We start from the raw sequence: 19,164 nt of genomic DNA on the forward strand, positions 1-19,164 counted from the left end.
CTTGCTGTTGACCATGGAAGAGAGAAGAGATCCCTTGGAATAAATACGTTCTGTTATTTCTTGCGTTCCTAGTTCCTAGAACAGTGCCTGACACAGTCCACGCATTTACTATCAAAAAAGGGATGAATAACTAGTTGAATGAATGCATGAATGAGGAGAGTTAAAAAGAGCATTATCGTGAAAGAGTCAGAGGTCACATGTAGGTGTGCATTCCATATAAAGGGATGGGAGAGCAAGTGTAACATATCATTTAAAAAATATACAACCCTGGCGTTTTCTGCTCTGAGAAAAAATTGGTCCATTAGCAACACTTTAGCTCTTTTTACAACCCCCAAATCATATATGCACACCCAGGAAATATTCTCCCTACTGAACTTCCTTGCAGCCTCAGCTGCCTTTCCCTGAAGCCTCCCTCCTCTGTCATCTGTGAGGGATTTGTGTCCCTCCCTGGGAGTTGTTCCCTGGGAGCAGTCACTGGAGCCACACCTCTGGAGTCCAGCCTTCTGGCGTAAGCACAGCTGGGCATCAGATGTCAGAGCCCCAGGATGGATAAACATGCAATGTCTGTACATTCAGGTTAGAAAGCTATGAGTGCCCTGTCTGGCAGTCAGAATACAGGATTGTAAACAAGAACACATGATGAAAGCTCTGTTAGGGGATGAACTTTGGGCTGTAGTCTGAGATCTCTGAAAGCCCTCTCTACACAATTTTGTGAGAACCAGATAGGTCTTGAGTTGCTATCTGCTCGTCAGTGTCAGGGAAGCCATTTCTAGATTTCACCATCCTGCCTGAAGGAAGCTTTATTACCAGTCTTACTATTAAATATTCACTTGATCATCCAAAATAATGGCATAAAATCTAAATGCATTTTATGGAACTTTTTGAAAGCAAGCAAAAATCATAGCCAAGCAAGGATTCTGCTCCCAGTGAACATGCAGAGAATTCCTCTTGCCAAAAACTTGCATGACATTCTTTAATGTTTAAAATGATATTTAGTCTTTGCTTTATTGTGTGTTTTGACAGTGAATTGTTTCTTGCCTTTTTAGCATAGCAAGAGCAATTGGGCAGGGATAGGAGTGAGGTAGTTGTTGGCTCTTTAAATAAGCCAAGCCCATAGCCACAATTATACCAGGAAAATGGGTTTACTTCCTCCTTTGGGAGGTGTTAGAAATGTCTAGAACTACATTTTAGGAGGAATGAGAAAAGTCACAAAATATATACTGTGGCCTTTGAAACTAGGTAAGTCAACTAGTGGATTTGTTTTTGTTATTCTTTTTCCAAACTTGTCCTCAATTTTATTATTTTCTTTACAGTCTCTTTTTGCTCATCAGTTACTATTGCCACTGTTAGTAGTAGCAGTAGAATAGTAACATATTACTACTGTGTATTTATAAATAGTAACTTCAGCCTTTTATACATGCTAGATAATAATCATCTTAACCTTAACAAAAATCCTAGGCTCAAAGTCTGACCTATTCATGGTCAGTGGTCATTCATGGTCAGTTGTCAATCACCATAGTTAACAACAGGAGTTCTGAAAAATGGAGTATGCTCACATTTAAGTAGGGGTGGCATATTGGTTGTAAGTCATCTGTATTTTCTTTAAAGCAACTATGATAGATAACTGTCTGCTGGTACTCAGCCCCAGAGAAATTTTTTTTACTCTCCTTTGTTTTTCTGAGGCTGGAAGCCTGAAAATTACATTTACCAATTTCCTTTGCCAATTAGACATCAACAGGACTAATCTGCCTGGGTTTCCAGGGATGTAAGATTTTCGCTGCTAAAACTTGAAAATTCCTTGGCAAATGAAGATGAACTGATCACCTTGCTTGCAGTTACAATTTATGTTATGTGAGTGGGAAGCACTTGCATGGGATTAGAAGGCCTGAGGAAGGTAGATGCCATTTCAACTACTGGCAGTGGCATTGACAGGTATGTGGGCATATGGTTTCCTAAACAACAGCAGCAGCAGCATCTTTAAGAGTGTCATTGAGAATGCCAGCTCCTGCAATCTGTAGTGAAAATGGAGGCTTCCGTGGCTACAGACTTTTGTGTAACATTAGCTTTCCTCTTTGCTTTCTTCGGCCATTCTAATATTTTGTAAATGATAACCTATATTAAATCCCCTTCTGCCTGAAATACACTTTGGTATATCCTGGTCATGGAATATTGCTCACCATTAAAAAAAATAGCTATCAAGTCATGAAAACACATGGAGTAAACTTAAATGAATTTTATACTATATGAAAGAAACCAACCTGAAAAGACTAATATACTATGTAATTCCACTATGACTTAGAAAAAGATCTATTGACTGAGAATCTACATAGGAAGAGGTGCTATCAATAGGTCTCTTAAGAGACCACAAATTTAAAAAGACACACATCCCTGTGCACATTCTGATTATTTATCCAAACACCAAAAATTCAGAAAAGCTTCTAAAATTTTGCAGACTAAAATTTAAAAAAATCACTACCAAAGAAGCATTAATCAGGCAAGTTTGCCTGCTTGTATTAGTATCAACACATGGTGGACTGTACTATGTTTACTTATAAATAATAACTAATTTATCTAACCTCACTTAGTATGTGGGAAACGATACACCCCTAAGTGTATTGAGATATGCTTCTTTGAAACAAACATATTTAATTTTATACATGTGATTAAAAAAACAGCATTATTCAACATACACTTTTTAAAAATGAGCAACACAGCAGACATATGACTCCTTATTATTCATACTCTTGACTATCAAGAAATAAAGCCAAACTTCATAAAAATACATTCAATGGAAGATTCAAGGTAAAAATATATTCCTTTGGTTAAATATCATTCCCTTTGTAATATTCATTTGTAATCTAAATTCACACACATCCCTCCTGCCCAAAATAATCTTCTAAATATTGTTACACTTGTAGTATTGCAATGCTTTTTTTCAGTCTGGTACTTATAGAGTTTACTGGGGTGCAGCAATGAATTATTTTAACTCTAGGAAGAGTATAGATTTATAGCATTAGCTCCTTTAAAATTTTTCTTAAAATGATTTTTACTTTAGAAACCTCCACCCTGTGTGGTTTTCTTCAGATACAATATATCGAAACTTTTTATGCAAACCAACAGTTTGTGGTAGAAATTCAAGGGAAATCTTTTAACAGTTCAGTTTCTAGCTTAGCAAAGTAAGGATTGATAATAAAAACTTGCCCAGCTGCTTTCCTCTGCATTCATCATTAATGATAACATCTACTCTTCCTCTCTTAGAACAGGAATGGATGAATCTGTGTTCCATTATCAGAGTTGCTATAGCAGCAATCTGTCCTAGAGTTGCATCTTCCACAACTGTAACATGATAATCCCCAGATTTCTTCATATGCTCAAAAGTTTTTATAAAGCATTCAGGGTTCACAACTCCAGTCTCTGTCAGCTGACCCAGTATCTTAAAACACGCACGCACACGCGCATACACACCCACACAGACACACACACACGCACACACACACACACACCCCTATTTAAGTCAGCAGTACAAACAGGTCTCAAAACAAATCTCTCCAGGATGTGTTGGGGAAATGGCTGGAGAAAATGTAGCTGTATGCTGACTCCAGGCTACTTCTTTGAGTACTTTGGTCAAACATCGGGGTTTCATCAGGTTTCATTTTTTCAGTAAGGTCTTCTTTTCCCATCTTGAGCTCTAGATTACTATCCTCAATAGATCCTGATCATTATACTAGACAGGGAGCTCTGTCTCCCCTATGCAGCGAATCCTGCCCATAGAGGCCCTGTAGTTGATGCTCCTAGCCAGGCATTTTGGACTCTATGACTCACTTTTACATAAGAAATATTAGTATGTAAAGCAATAACTGAAACAATGGGGGATGAGTGTTATATAATATATTGATTAAGAAAGAAATTACAGACCACCAATTTTGGAGAAAATAATGAGTCAAACATTGTTTTGTTATGAGTAAAACATTCTCCGCTTTATTTATTTACTATTCCTCAACTTGAAACTTTTGAAAATTAGATAATATATGTATTATAATCATAAAAATGTTTATGTTAATCATACTTACATAATTTTATTAATTTGATATGTACATATATTTAATCTTAGACATACTAAATGTATATCTCTAAGGGTTGGTTCTACTAAATTTTCTTTAAGGAAAACTGAAAACCTCCACATGATTCTCTGTATTTATGGAATATGACCACAGAACATACTCTAAGAAATTTTCAAATGAACTAAAAAGCTAAATGATATGGTTTGGCTTTCTGTCCCCATCCAAATCTCATCTCATCTTGTTAACTGATTTATATAGGGGTACAACTAGTTACGTGTATAAAATAGAATTGATAGGGGACTTCAAAAAAAAAGTTGAGACATTTGAATAGTAAGATGCAGACAGACTTTTCTCATTAAAATATTTCTTTTATATTTGCTATAAGGCTGTTAGAAAGCTGGAAAAATCGAAAATAACTAAAGATATTTGTTCAATGGTGAACATTAGGATTTCTAATCCAAATTTCTTTTAATTGCAAATCACTAAAGAAAATGAAAAGCTTATTGAAAAATATAATGAAATCCAGGCCGGGCGCGGTAGCTCACGCCTGTAATCCCAGCACTTTGGGAGGCCGAGGTGGGTGGATCACGAGGTCAAGAGATCGAGACCATCCTGGTCAACACGGTGAAACCCCGTCTCTACTAAAACTACAAAAAAAAAAAAAAATTAGCTGGGCATGGTGGCGCGTGCCTGTAATCCCAGCTACTCAGGAGGCTGAGGCAGGATAATTGCCTGAACCCAGGAGGCGGAGGTTGCGGTGAGCCGAGATCGTGCCATTGCACTCCAGCCTGGGTAACAAGAGCGAAACTCCGTCTCGAAAAAAAAAAAAAAGAAAAATATAATGAAATCCTAATTCTAAAGCAAGGAAGGAAATAAGGCTGACAATCAAAAGGAGATTAACTATGGTTTATTAAGTGCTATAGATTAAATATTTGTGTTCCCTCCCTGCCCACTCTTCAATACATATTTTGAAATTGTAAACTCCAAGGTAATGGCAGTAGGAGGTGGAACTTTTGAGAGGTGATTAAGTCATGAGGGACAAGCCCTCATGAATGGGTTTAAATCCTTTATAAAAGGGTCCTGAAAGGGTTCCTTTTCTCTTTCTACAATGTAAATGCACAGTGAAAAGACAGCTGTCTGTCTATAAAATGTGAAGTGAGCCCTTTTAAGATACCAAATCCACCTCCATTTTGATCTTGAACTTCCCGCTTCCAGAACTGTGAGAAATGTTTTATTGTTTCAAAGGCAGCCAGCCTACGACAATTTCTTATAGCAGCCAGGATAGACTAAAGCAGAACTTGGTGCTGGAAAGTAAGTGCTGCTGTAACAAGTATCTAAAAATGCAGAACTGGCTTTGGAACTGGGTAATAGATACAGGCTGGAGAGTTTAAGGCACATAAAGAAAAAGCCTACATTGCCATGAATAGATTGTTAAGGGGCAATTCTAATGAGGACTCAGGAGAAGAGGAGGGGTTTAGAGAAAGCATAAACCTTCTTAGAAAATATAAGTGACCGGGTGTGGTGCCTCATCCCTGTATCCCAGCACTTTGGGGGCTGAGGCAGGTGAATCATGAGGTCAAAAGATTGAGATCATCCTGGCCAACATGGCGAAACCCCATCTCTACTAAAAATACAAAAATTATCTGGGCATGGTGGCATGTGCCTGTAGTCCCAGTTACTCGGGAGGCTGAGGCAGGAGAATCGCTTGAACCTGGAAGGTGGAGGTTGCAGTGAGCCGAGATTGAGCCACTGCACTCCAGCCTGGCAACAGAATAAGACTCCGTTTCAAAAAAAGAAAAAAAGAAAAAAGAAAAAGAAAATACCTAAGTGACCCTGAACAGAATGTTAGTAGAATAAAGCCCATTCTTGTGAGATCTCAGACAGAAATGAGGAACAGGTTTTTGGATCATGAAGGAAAGGCCATCTTTGTTATAAAGTACTGAAGAATTTGGCTCAATTCTGTCTGCATCCTACTGTTTTGTGAAAATAGAACTTGTGAGTGAAGAAATTGAATATTTTGCTGAGGACATGTCTGAGCAAAGTATTGAAGGTTTTTACTGGATTCTCTTGACTGCTCATAGAAAAATGTGAGAAGAGGGGAAATGGCTTAAAGATGGAATTGCTAACCAAAATGGAAACAGAAATTAAAGATTGGCAAATCTTTAGCCTATCTATAATATTAAAACAAGAAAGCATGGTCAGAAGAGAACTCTCAGGATGTGGCCAAATGACCATCGGATAAAGTGATTAGTCATCTCAACAGCAGGTAAGATTATTGTTCAAGACAGGGGAAGAGTGTAAAGGAGGGACCCCTGTGCCTCTGGAACTTTGAGGACACACTTCCCAGTGACATCTCACATTACAGGTTTTGCTCCTTTCACTCCAGCACTGTACTCCTCAGCCACCCCAGTTGTGGCTCTGGTGAGTCCAGATGTGACATGGGCCACACTGGTTGTGCCTCTGATGGGTGTAGTCTCTGCAGGTGTGCACAGTGCATGTGCCTGGGGATCATTGCAGGAAGACAGGTATCTGGATGATCTTGGCTGGCCAAACCTATACCCTTCTTGCTTGCAACTCTTGGGCAAAATATACTGAGAATGCAACATCCTGAGATAAGGAGGAACAGTTCAATACATCCTGGACTATCTTTGCATCCCTCCTAGAAGAGGACATTGTGCAACACTTCAGCCCAGTAATCCAAGCAGCCCCTGGGATATAACACCCAGAGCACAATGGTTTCAGGGTCTTTCAGCTGCAGTACAAAGAAGGGCACATCTGTCTAATAAGATGCCATCTGTGTTGGAAAGCTTTCCTGAGCCTTGGGGGAACCCGTTTACCATGGAACCTAGGCATCCATTGATTCTTATTGCCTTTCTGTGAGTAATAAAGTTGCTTTGCCCGATGTGCTATGTAAGCGTTCTGTCTCACTGGATTTATACTCTTCCAGTTGGGTCTACACAAAATTTCTGGCAGCTGTGTTTATATGAAAACTTCTGCCAGATCTAAGAACTTTGGCAAAAAATGGTCAAGTGTTAAGAGTCCTCTCCTGGGGTTCTTAATTGGTGCATGATGTTGTTCTTCCAGGGATTGATACTGATGCATACATAGTATTTCTGCTTAACTATATAGCTGACTCCATCTAGATATAAAAGGACAGGAGTTCCTAACTATGCTCTGGGCTCAGGGACTCCTACCCTGGATAGCATCTGGACCTAGGCACAGAGCCACTGCAGGGGCAAAGCTTCAGGTAAAGAGCTGCTACAGGGTCATCTGCCTAAGCTGTAGGGAGGGGGCTGGACAAAGCGATGGGGGCAGTGCTGCCAGACCCTTGAAGGTCTAACTCCTATCTGGAAAAGCTGTGGTGGCAGGATCACCACCTCAGTGTGCATATAAAGTGGGACTTCTGGCACGGTGGGATTGGAGGGTAGAGCATTAAGTCAAAAAAGATTATTCTCAATTTTTAATGTTGTTGCCCTGTTAGATTTTTGACTTACATGGGACAAGTCACTCCTTTCCTTCTTTCCTTCTCTCTGCTAGAATGTTCTGTGCCTATCCCATCATTGTGTTTTGGAAACACATAAGCCCATAACTTGTTTGGGATGGCAATCCTATTCCTGAGTATGTACCCAAAGGAATACAAATTATTCTATTAATATTATAAAGACACATACACATGTATATTCATTGCAGCACTGTTTGTGATAGTAAAGACATGGAACCAACCTGAACCGCCATCAATGGTAAAGAAAGTGTGGTACATATACATTGGGGAATACTATGCAGCCATAAAAAAGAATGAGACAATGCCCTTTGCAGGGACATGGATGAAGCTGAAGGCCATTATCAGTAGCAAACTAATACAGTAACAGAAAACCAAATATCACATGTTCTCACTTTTAAGTGGGAGCTAAATGATGAGAACACATGGACACATAGAGAGGAATACACACACTGGGACCTATCAGAGGATGGAGGGTGGGAGGAGAGAGCGGATTATGAAAAATAACTAATGGATTCTAGGCTTAATACCTGGGTGATGAAATAATCTGTACAACAAACTCGCATGACACAAGTTTATGTGAAAAATCTGTGCTCATACCATTGAGCTTAAAATAAAAGTTAAAAAAAATGGCCTCAAAATGCATCGTATCTTGAATCTCACACATGTCTAATTTAGGTGATATTCAGATGAGATTGGACTCAGATTTTTGAGTTGATGACATGAGAATGACATAAGTTTGATGGGGGTTGGGAGGAAAGGAGAATAATGTCATGCACTGAAGATGTCCTCCCAAAATTCAAGCGTTGAAACCTAATTCTCAATTTGATGGTATTTGGAGGTGAAGCCTCTTGGAGCTAATTAGGTCTTGAGGGTGAAAACCTCATGAATGGGATTAGTGCCCTTATAAAAAAGGTGCCAAAGAGATCTTTACCTCTTCTTTCATAGGAGGTCATAGCAAGAAGACAATTGGCTATAAATCAGGAAGTGAGTTCTCACAAGACAGCTGATCTGCTAGAAGCTTGATCTTTGACTTTCTAACCTCCAGAACTTTGAAATCTGAATGTCTGTCATTTATAAGCCACCTAGTCTATGGTAGTTTGTTATATCAGCCTGGAAGAACTAAGACAGATATTAAATATCTGTGACAGTCAGAAGAAGACTTTAAAGGTGGCTGAAGATGTGAGCCTGGGTGATTGAAAAATAGAGGTGCCATTACCCAGAAATAGGGACTTCTTCAAGGCAAAGGCTGATATAGTGGTGGCCTTAGAGTCTATGTTGTGATTTAATGGAACTTTTCACTTTTCACCATTCAAAACAGTATCTAGAGGTACAGTTGCTGTATAACTTCATCATTATCTGTAGGACCAAACTAAATGTCTCTGCTTTGAAATTTTGGCTAGAAATTATATTATACATCTGCCAGCAATTATTATGGGTGTAACTAAAGTGAATACAGCTCACTGGCCCTCAATAAGATGATTTTCAAATAATAATATTGGAAAGAGGGACTTTTCTAAAACTTTCAAGTGATCTGCAATCTCCCAGACTACTTTTATGATGGATTTTTTTTTTTTTTTTTACTAGATATGTTTTTTTCAGTTTTGGTCACTAACCAAAAGGCAGGACATTGCTGGTGAATTTAAGCTGTTCAATTTTACACAGAAAAGAATCTGAGCAGTGATTTTGCTTTTTTGTTTTGATCTTTGACACAGAGCTGCAAAATGTCCTCTTTAGTTACCGAGCAAAAGCAAGCATCCTGTAAAAAAAAAAAGTGTGGTTGCACAATGTCTGACTGGTGTGATATCCCCTGCAGATGCATTAGGAAAGGCAAGAGCAGCCTCCCACATGACTGGGGCAGAAAATGCTTCTCATCAGCATGAAGGCCATAACGTTCTTATTCGTAATCAAGCATGCTGTTTTACTCAGGAAAATATTTGAAAATAGAAAAAACTAAAGATCAAAAATCAGTTGTTCAAAATAATATCTCAGGTATAGATTTTCAAAGGATATCTGGAAACACTAGGTAAAGATCAGAAACAGTCTGTGTGTAGTCCATAGACTGAATATTACATAACATTTATCTCAGCCAATGATGTTATCAGAACGATGCCAGTTGGATGTCACAGGCAGATTCATAATTTAGTTGTTCTCACAAATTTCCTTTCCTTGACTGTGTTCCAGCTGGCCAGAGGTCATAAAATGTGTAACCCAAGCTAGCACAGCATCATCACTTGGCTGGCCTACTAAAAACTTCACTGAGAAAGTAATGCTAAGCCAAGTGGGAGATCCCCAAATTTCAGTCTAACAACAAAACTTGCGTCTTCTCCTTAGACGAGAGGAAACATTTTATTCTGGAAATAGTGACGATTTGGGAGTCAGACCACTGTAAATCACATCTTCCTGTGAAATCTATGTAATAATACCTACTTTACAATATTGCTTTCATAATCAGACAAAATGAAATTAAAAGCCTTGCTTATATTAGAATTTCAATAAAGTTTGTAAGCCCTGTGTATTAGTCCATTCTTGCATGGCTGTAAAGAAATACCTGAAACTGGGTAAGTTATACGGAAAAGGAGTTTAATTGACTCATGGTTCTGTGGGCTATACAGGAAGCATGATGCTGGCATCTGCTTGGCTTCTTGGGAGGCTTCATAAAGCCTACAATCATGGTGGAAGTCAAAAAGGGAGCAGACACGTCACATGGCAAAAGCAAGAGCAAGAGAGAGTGAATGGGGGAGGTTCCACACACCTTTAAATGACCATATCTCATGAGAACTCACTCATTATCAGGAGTACAGTACCGAGCAGATGGTGCTAAACCGTTCGTGAGAAATCCACCCTCATGATCCAATCATCTCCTACTAGCCCCACTTCCAACATTGGGGATTACATTTCAATATGAGATTTGGGTGGGGACACACACTGATAGTATATCACCCCATGACTTTGGGTGAGTTACTTAACTACTCTGTGCCTCAATTTTTTCATCTATAAAATGGATATCATACCGCTTACCTCAGAGGGTAAAGACTGAATGATGTAATAAATGATAAGCTTTTAGAATAGCTCAATAGTAATTGCTCAACAAATGTAGCCATTGCTGTCATTATTATTCATTGTCTGTGTGCTGACAAGACATTCCACATGAAGATAATAATGTGAGCTCAGAGGATATAAGGTTTTATGCATTTTTTATTTTTTGTTCAGGGGATGGTGGATAAGTAAGGGAATAAAGCTGAGGTGGAAGGTACACAATACTCCCATAGTAATCAGGAGAACAAATAAAAGGACTGATGACAATACTAATAAAGCAGTTTAGGTTTCAGCTGTGATGGATCTTGAAGATTATGTCAAGTAACTAGGATTTTTGATTAGAAAAGATGGAAAGCCAGTAAGGCTTTGGCAGGTTGATTGACCATACCTGTATTTTTGAAACATGACTAGAGGGGATGTGTATGATCACCAAAGGAAGGTGGTGAGAAGCAGGGAGGTATTTAGGAAGTTATTGCAGATGGTAAGTTACAACAAGGGATGGAAAAATAAAAACAACTACAGGAAATGATGCAGGGATGAGATCAATCAGTTGGTTAATTGGATGTGGGGCTAAAGGAAATACCTAAAGCTGTTTGGAGGTTTCGAATTTGCGAAAATGGCTAAATGATGGAATCAGGATGGAGACTGTGAACACATGATGGGATATAAGATCTTTATGGATCATCCAATGGTTAAAATAGTGGATGTGAGACATTGACTAAACTATTGCTTAGGAAGGAAGAGGAAAAAACAGCATAGAACTGTGAGGACTTTTTACATTTTACAGGAGGTCAGAAAATAAAAAGTCTCCCAGAATAGCACTGAGAATACAGTCAGAGAGGAGGAAGTGGGCAGAAGAGACAAGCAGACTGGAAATCCAGTAGCAGAATGAAAATTCAAAAGAAACAGGAGGCCAACTGTTATAGTTTTAGGAATATATAATCATCATTAATAGACAGGTACTGTATTCAAAATGTGTATTTACTGCCAAAAATAAACTGATCTTTCCACTTTCTTTTCCTCATGTTCTTTCTCCTTATTCTTCAAAACGCTATATAGACTTTATAAACTCCGTTTGCTTCCTCAGTTTTCTACCAAGCCATTTGGTTTCTAGATGATGCAATTATCAAAGGGAAGGCTCTAAAATAACATGAAGGTGATGTAGCTGTATCTGAGTCTAGTGACTCCTGCCTACGATAATTCAGAACAGATCTCTGCCGTGTTGTGCTGCATATCTGGACACAAACTGAAAATTCAGTCCAGCGACTAGAGATTTTTTAACGTGTTATAAGTGATTCCTATTTTGTAAATACTTGAATCACTCAGTGAATTGTTTTTCTATTTAAAAATTGTGGGTCATATAAACATAATCTTCAGGAATAACTCCTGAATGCACAAAAGAAAAAGTCTTGCCTGGTTGGTTCAGTGTATTCAAAGCATGGTACAATCTTATGCCTAAGTGTGATAGCTTCTTAATTTGTCTTTCATCCAACTTGCTTAACAATCTGCCTATCCTTTAGTTGCTTGAAATAATGTGATAAACATTTCCAAACTATAAAATCCTATGTATCTAAAATGGCCCTGCCCTTTCTAGTTTTGTGGCACAAATGGAGTCATGTTCATATCAATAATCCAAAGTATTTTACTTAGTCTGTGCCACTAAGCTTCCTATCTTAGAATGTAGAATCTATTTACTCCTTGGCATGTATTCAGCATACAGGATCTACTAAATCCTCTTTTTTTTTTTCAGATTGAACGTGGGCTGCTTGTCTCATTGCCCCTGGTTTTGTGCCCATGTGGGAATAACAGTGACCATGCTTGGAGTGCTGTCTCCCAATTACAGAGTCATTAGTCCGTAAAATGCCAAAGTGGTGCTAGGTTCAAAGTAGAGGGGGCGAAGATGACTTTTTTCCACTCTGTGCCAAGACTTGTCAACTTGCCTCTAGATGAACATTGGTTTTGATGAGAGTCTTCAAAAAATGTATCTCAGTGTAGTATCTTCTCTGCCCACACCTTCTAAATACTGGGAAAGCAGGATACCAGTTACAGGGGCTGGAAAGGGGACAGAAACCATTTCATACTTCTGCTTTTTCATATCTTTCTCTTTCCCCCACTCTTTTCCTGGCCCCATACCAAAATTCTTCCTCTTTTTCTGGTTATAAACAAAAGATGTATGTATTCCACTAGTCTCAAAAAAGATTCTTGGGGCCAGGTGTGGTGGTACACAGCTGTAGCTACTTGGAAGGCTGAGGTGGGAGAGTCACTTGAGCCCAGAAGTTCAAGGCTGCAGTGCATTATGATCATACTTATGAATAGCCACTGTGCTCCAGCCTGGCAACAGAGCAAGACCCCATTACTAATGACAATAATAATGACATCTTTGGGGTGTGGTTCTCTACATTACTAATGCCAATGTCCTAAAAATTTGTTCAATATGCCCTGTTATACTTACATAAATATGACTTTGTTATAAAATAGATATAGAGATAATACAGATATAGATATTTATCACTTTCTGCTGAGGCTCCAAAGCCAAAGAGCAGTTCAATGGGTGTCAGGAACAGTCCCATAAGTTGGGTGTGTATGTCCAACTGCTTGTTCATGGCATGCTAAAAGAATTGCGAAACATATTCTGCCCATCCTTATCCCACTCATTCTTGGCTACATGTTAAGAAATTGATAGAAGTAAACAAAAGGAACAACTCTGACTAACATTGCTTCTGTTTTATTTCTTTTTGTTCCATGTTCATCAAGGGGAAGTATTCTTTTATCTAACCTTAAGCCAATGAAAAGAATTTCAAGGGGACCACTTAGAGGGGTTCACAAAAGCCTCTTGGAGTTTGGTAAACTTCTGTATTATGTGTCAAGTCTAAATGTCATAAGATATGACTGGATTTTCCTAAGGGCAGCATTGGGACCAACCTGTATTTCTACCATGAAAGGGAGCTAGCCTGGGTCACCTGTCCAATTTGAGTACCTGGAGGTTCCATGTGACTCCAACAGGAGGGGAAGAATTCTAGAAGCCAAGTTTTGTAAAAGAAGCTATAAAAAGCTACCTAAGGAAACACATTGACCATATCATGGGAACTGCAGGAGGAAGTTTCCAGTAGAGGATCTTCAAGGAACCCACACAAGCACCCAATGAAACACAGAGCTAGTCATTGCACATCTGACATTAATGGGCATCGGCAAGTCTGTAATATAGTGCTTCTCCTCCGTGAACCTGGCTAGGTAGAAAACAGTAGCTATCGATATGGGGAGAAGGTCATTAAGAAGCAAACTGAAGTGAGTCGTACACCCATCTCCCTTCCCGTTCCAAGTTTCTAGGCCTGTGGCAGGCATAATTATGGAGATAGGAAAGGTTAAAATTGAATATCACTTTGGAATGTGGAAAATAAACTCATAGGGCGTATACTTTAAAATTACTCAAATTACTAAGAGACTGGAAAAAACCTATGTACCCTAAGATTTCAACCAGGGAAAAGAAGAACAAATTGTACAGCATCATTTGACAAGCAGAATGTGATACACAGAATAATGGCCCCCTGCCGGGCACGGTGGCTGGCACCTGTAATTCTAGCATTCTAGGAGGCCAAGGTGGGTGGATCATGAGGTCAGGGTTCAAGACCAGCCTGACCAACATGGTGAAACCCCGTCTCTACTAAGAATACAAAAATTAGCCAGATGTGGTGGCACGCACCTATAATCCCAGCTACTTGGGAGGGCTGAGGCAGGAGAATCGCTTGAACCCTGGAGGTGAAGGTTGCAGTGTGCAGTGAGCTGAGATCATGCCAGCCTAAGCAACAGAGTGAGACTCTGTCTCCAAAAAAAAAAAAAAATTCCTGACTTAATTCCTGAAATTCATAAATACGTTGTATTACATGGAAAAGAGGGATTAAGATTGCAGATGGAATTAAGTTTACTAATCAAATGTCCTTAAAATAGGGAGATTATCCTGGATTATCTGGGTGGGCCCAGTGTATTGACAAGCATCCTTAAACGTGTGTGAGAGAGGCAGGAGAGTCAGTGTCAGAGTGATTCCATGTAAGACTCAACTGACCAGGTCTTGCTTTGAAGATGGAAGGAAGACATAGGCCAAGGAATATAAGCACCTTCTAAAAGCTGTAAAGGGCAAGAACATTGATTCTTCCATAGTTCCTCCAGAAAAAAAGAAAACATGCAGCCCTGCTGATACAGACAGGCCTATTCAGAACTGAGTTTCAGAATGCAAGATAATAAATGTGTGTGTTTTGAGCCACTAAGTTTGTATCAGTATGCTGAAATAGCCTTAGGAAGCTAATTCAGGGGATAAAGAGAAATTGCAAAATTGGTTGCTGCTACTCCGTACTGTAGCTAAGTTACATATGTGTTAAAGGACCATATGGCCTGTGCCAATTATGTGAGAGAAAAAAAAATTCCAGCAAGGGATATCATCTGTTATATTTTACTATTCGGTGAACTTGATTTGTCTTCTAAGCAAGCCTCTCCGTAATTCTTACAAAATGTATTGGTCTGTTTGCTTTAAAATTCAAACTGCGACTAAGGAAGGGGTCCTCCCCTAACACAGTCAACCTCATTCTGTTGAAGTTGCAAAACAATTCTCCAAGCCAAAGGCATGTCAGAGGAGAAACGAGAATGCCCACTATTAAATTGTTTTTGGAATGGCGTCATCCCTCTTTATGAGGCTGGCTGATTTCTGCTTATCTGTAAAGGAGAATGCTGAAAGAATCTGAGTCCTGGGAACTAAAGACAAGCAAACCTCTGGGTCCAGGTTTAAGGGAGAAACATTCTGTTAATTTACAAATTTCCTGTGGTTTTCTTCTGGAGAGAATGAGCATAAAGGCAACTGTTAACACCAGAATGCCAGAAATAGCTGTTGATTTGGTTAAAAACAGAATTATCCTTAGCCCTCCTTCTGACAGTCTCAGCTTAGAATTGCCACCAACAGAATAAATGAGGAATTTCTCTATCATTGTGTTCTTGGGAAAATATTTATACAAGGTAACATCTGAGTACTCTCTTGTTGAAGTCCAAATTCAGGCTGAGGGAGATGCCTCCTTGATCCTACTGTGTGTATAATTTTAATACATGTACAATACACATATCTTTCCTGTATTCCTAGGATTCAATGCTTTGCCTTTGGATTTCAAGTGTCCATTTAGGCTAGTAAAAATAAAAGGCTACTTCTTCCTTTTTGCATTCCTATAGAAATGCTAATTCTTGAAGTCGACTTGCAGACAAGTCCAGTAATGTGAGAAATAAAGAAAAGCACAGAAATAATACTTCAAGATGTTTTTCTTTCTATACAGAAAGTTTTAGCAGTTTCTAGCATCTATGGCAATAACATCACCACCACCATCACCACCACTAAAAGAAATTTTTAATTCTCTCATGCTCTCTGGAAAATATGGGCTCCAGTCCTCATGTTTTCCTCAGCAACCATGTAACCTACAACCTTCCATCTGTAATATAGTCAACTTACCCATTGGTGTTGTCCAGGGTTGAGGTACCATGAATAAGAGTGAGTTCCCTTAGATAGTTTCTCAAGATTCCAATAGCTCAACCCAAATAATTACCGAACATTTATAATATATGTTTACACTTGCACTCTCCTAGGAGCACCAGATACTTTGTTTAAGTTTATTCAGATCCTATTGTAAAGTATCCTGAATCTGCTATGCTTCTGACTTGTATAACATGGTTCCACATTCTCCGTGGGCAGCTCACCATATCAAAATATAAGAGTTTTTACTCTTTATTCATGCAGTATTTGTACAGTTCAGTGTAGCAGATGTTGGAGCAATCAGCTTCTTTCTACTCTAAATGCTATACCCCATTAAACAGTATCACAGGTCTGAAACATTTAACTGTGTGATATATTTAGTTATAAGCCTTACACATGGTAAATGTGCAATGAGTGTTCTCTTTGGCTATTTTATCTTCTTTATAAATTCTTTACAGTGGGGAGAGGAGCTTCAGCCTCCTTATAACTTTTAAGTTGCTGTGAGAAATTCTTACCCCAGTTGAGTAGCATAAAATAAACAGAGTGGAGGTGTTGCTGAGCACAGGTTCAGCTGCTTGTAATGCTGAATGACAAGGCTGAGATGTGGTAAGAGCAAAGCAACTTTATGCCAGAGCTTAGCAGTGGGGAAGGGGTCAGTTTTTCATCTGAAGCAACCACTTCAGATTTCTGGGCAGAAAGCAAGTGCTTAAAAAGAAAAATTTTGGTACACAGGGCATGCAGGCGGGGCGAGGAGGGGTGGGGTCTAAGTGACTGGCTCTCATGGCTTACCTCAGTAATGGGCCATCTGATGGTCTGGCCAGCACCACTGCGGGCAGAATTGGGTTGTAAAATTATTATTGTAGTGAGGCAATCTCTTGGTGGTGGAGGATTCTGAAAGGTGCCTGGTTTAAGATTTGGTCCCTGGAACTTCTAAGCAAACAGATAATTAAATGAACTAGCTGTGCAGGGAGTGCCTGGTAGAGAGAAGGTAAAGGTTCCAACTGCATTTCTAAGTAGCTAAGTAAGAGGTGTGAGCACACAGGGAAAAAGAGAAGCAGTAAAAATAATTTTTAGGAAAATGGGGTACTTGGTTACAAAGGCTCATTTCTTATTCATGCAACAGAGTTTCTGATGGGCTTCCATAAGGTTGAGAGACCTACGCTTGTTCCATCTTGAGACTAAGTTTTCAGATTGGGTCTTCTGCATTTACTTGGCAAATGAGAAGAAAAGGTAGAGAAATCCTATCTACTTCTCAACTACGCTAACCTGATTTACCACATTTCTTGTCCTGCCCTGCCTTGCCTTGCCTTGCCTTGTCTTCCTCCTTCCTTCCTTCCTTACTCCCTTCCCCCCCACTTCTCGCCTTCTCACCTTTCCCCCACCCTCTTTCCTCCCTTCTTTCCTCCCTCCCTCCCTCCCCCCCTCCTTTCTTTCCTTCCTTCCTTCCTTCTTTCTTTCCTTCCTTTCTTTTTTTTTGATGGAGTTTTGCTCTTGTTGCTCAGGCTGGTATGCAATGGCACAATCTCAGCTCACTGGAACCTCCACTTCCTGGGTTCAAGTGATTCTCCTGCTTCAGCCTCCCAAGTAGCTGGGATTGCAGGCTACTTAATATTTATTTTTATAAGTGCCACCACTCCTGGCTCATTTTGTATTTTTAGTAGAGATGGGATTTCTCCATGTTGGTCAGGCTGGTCTCAAACTCCTAAACTCAGCCTCCCAAAGTGTTGGGATTACAGGCATGAACCACCATGCCTGGGCATGGCTTCTATTTCTATTCCATTGGCAAGAACTAGTCACATGACACCACCTAGATGCAAGGAGGACTGGAAAATCTAGTTCCTAGATATGGAACCACTTCCTAGTAACAACTCTCTATATTAAAAGGGAAATGTGGATCTTTGGTGAGCCTTTACAGCCTCTGCCATAGAAGAATTCAACTTACATTTGATATAAGTATGTATATGTATATAAACATAAATGCACAACACACATAATATCTTTTATCCTTTTTTAACCTTATATCAAGATAGCAAAAAGCAATGTGTTTTATTTTGCAGACATTGTATAAAACCTTGAAGCTCATCCAAATCTGTAATGATCTGTTAAGCCCTTTTCCTCAACTCAGGATATAAAATATGTTCACATCTGTTGTAGATTCAATTATTGGCTTTGAGTTTTTATGCTTTTGCCATACAAGTTTTTCTGTTCCTCTATTGAAGGAATATACTTTCCTGTCCCTCCCCTTTGAGCTCAGCCAACAGGGCTTCATGGCTAATAGGAGGTTAGAAAAAATAACACAAGTAGGGTCTTAAAATGCACTTGTGCATTTGAATTTCCCCTCTGGCACCTCTACCACTACTATTCAAAGAACATGCCATAGCTAGCCTGATAGTCCAAGAAGGATGTGAGGCATGTAGAATAAAGCTGTTTCAGCTCACCTGCAGATCTGCAATGAGAAGCAAAGTGACCCAGTTGAGCTCAGCCTAGATCAGCTGAACACCAATGAGCACATAAATCTGTGAGAATGGTTATTGCCGAATGCGATTGAAATGTCATGCATTGCACAGCTGTATTGTGACATTGTGACAATAGCTCACTGATTCAACCTATTTCAGTTTAAAAATGTTTGCTCAAGAGCCAACATTCCCACATTATCACAGAATCATTTTTTCCTCTTCTAGAGACATTCTCCACTTTGAATTTCCCGAGAACACTTGGACTTATATCGTTTAAATGGTATTTGATTAGTTGTCCTTCAAATACAAGGTAATGCGAGATTGGAGAGTGAGATCAGTCTACTACTTTTGTGGCTGCCACTAGGTGTTGCTGTTGAAGACTGTCCAGCTGACAGTCTTCTAAAAATATCTATAAAAAAAAAGAACTGACAGTTCTAAAAATATCTATAATAGCATTGTTGATGTAGCTTCATGTACTGACCATAGGATTCTTGAGGTTTAGGTTTTAAGAGTATAGATCATTCTATAATTATTCATAGTTACCTCCTTAGCCACTGTCTCTCAAGCATACCACCATGTCAGTGTGGCTACAGCCTCAGCACATTG

At 39.3% G+C, this 19,164-nt stretch overlaps 1 pseudogene; it reads right to left on the reverse strand.

Annotated features, from left to right (window-relative positions):
• Nucleotides 1–3,046: 3,046 nt before the first annotated feature.
• LOC116529535 lies at nucleotides 3,047–3,653 on the reverse strand (annotated as a pseudogene).
• Between the last annotated feature and the right edge of the window lie 15,511 nt (nucleotides 3,654–19,164).

Source organism: Sapajus apella, unplaced genomic scaffold (assembly GCF_009761245.1).
Source record: "Sapajus apella isolate SASKATOON/1434 unplaced genomic scaffold, GSC_monkey_1.0 scaffold3, whole genome shotgun sequence".
Taxonomy (NCBI): Eukaryota; Metazoa; Chordata; class Mammalia; order Primates; family Cebidae; genus Sapajus; species Sapajus apella.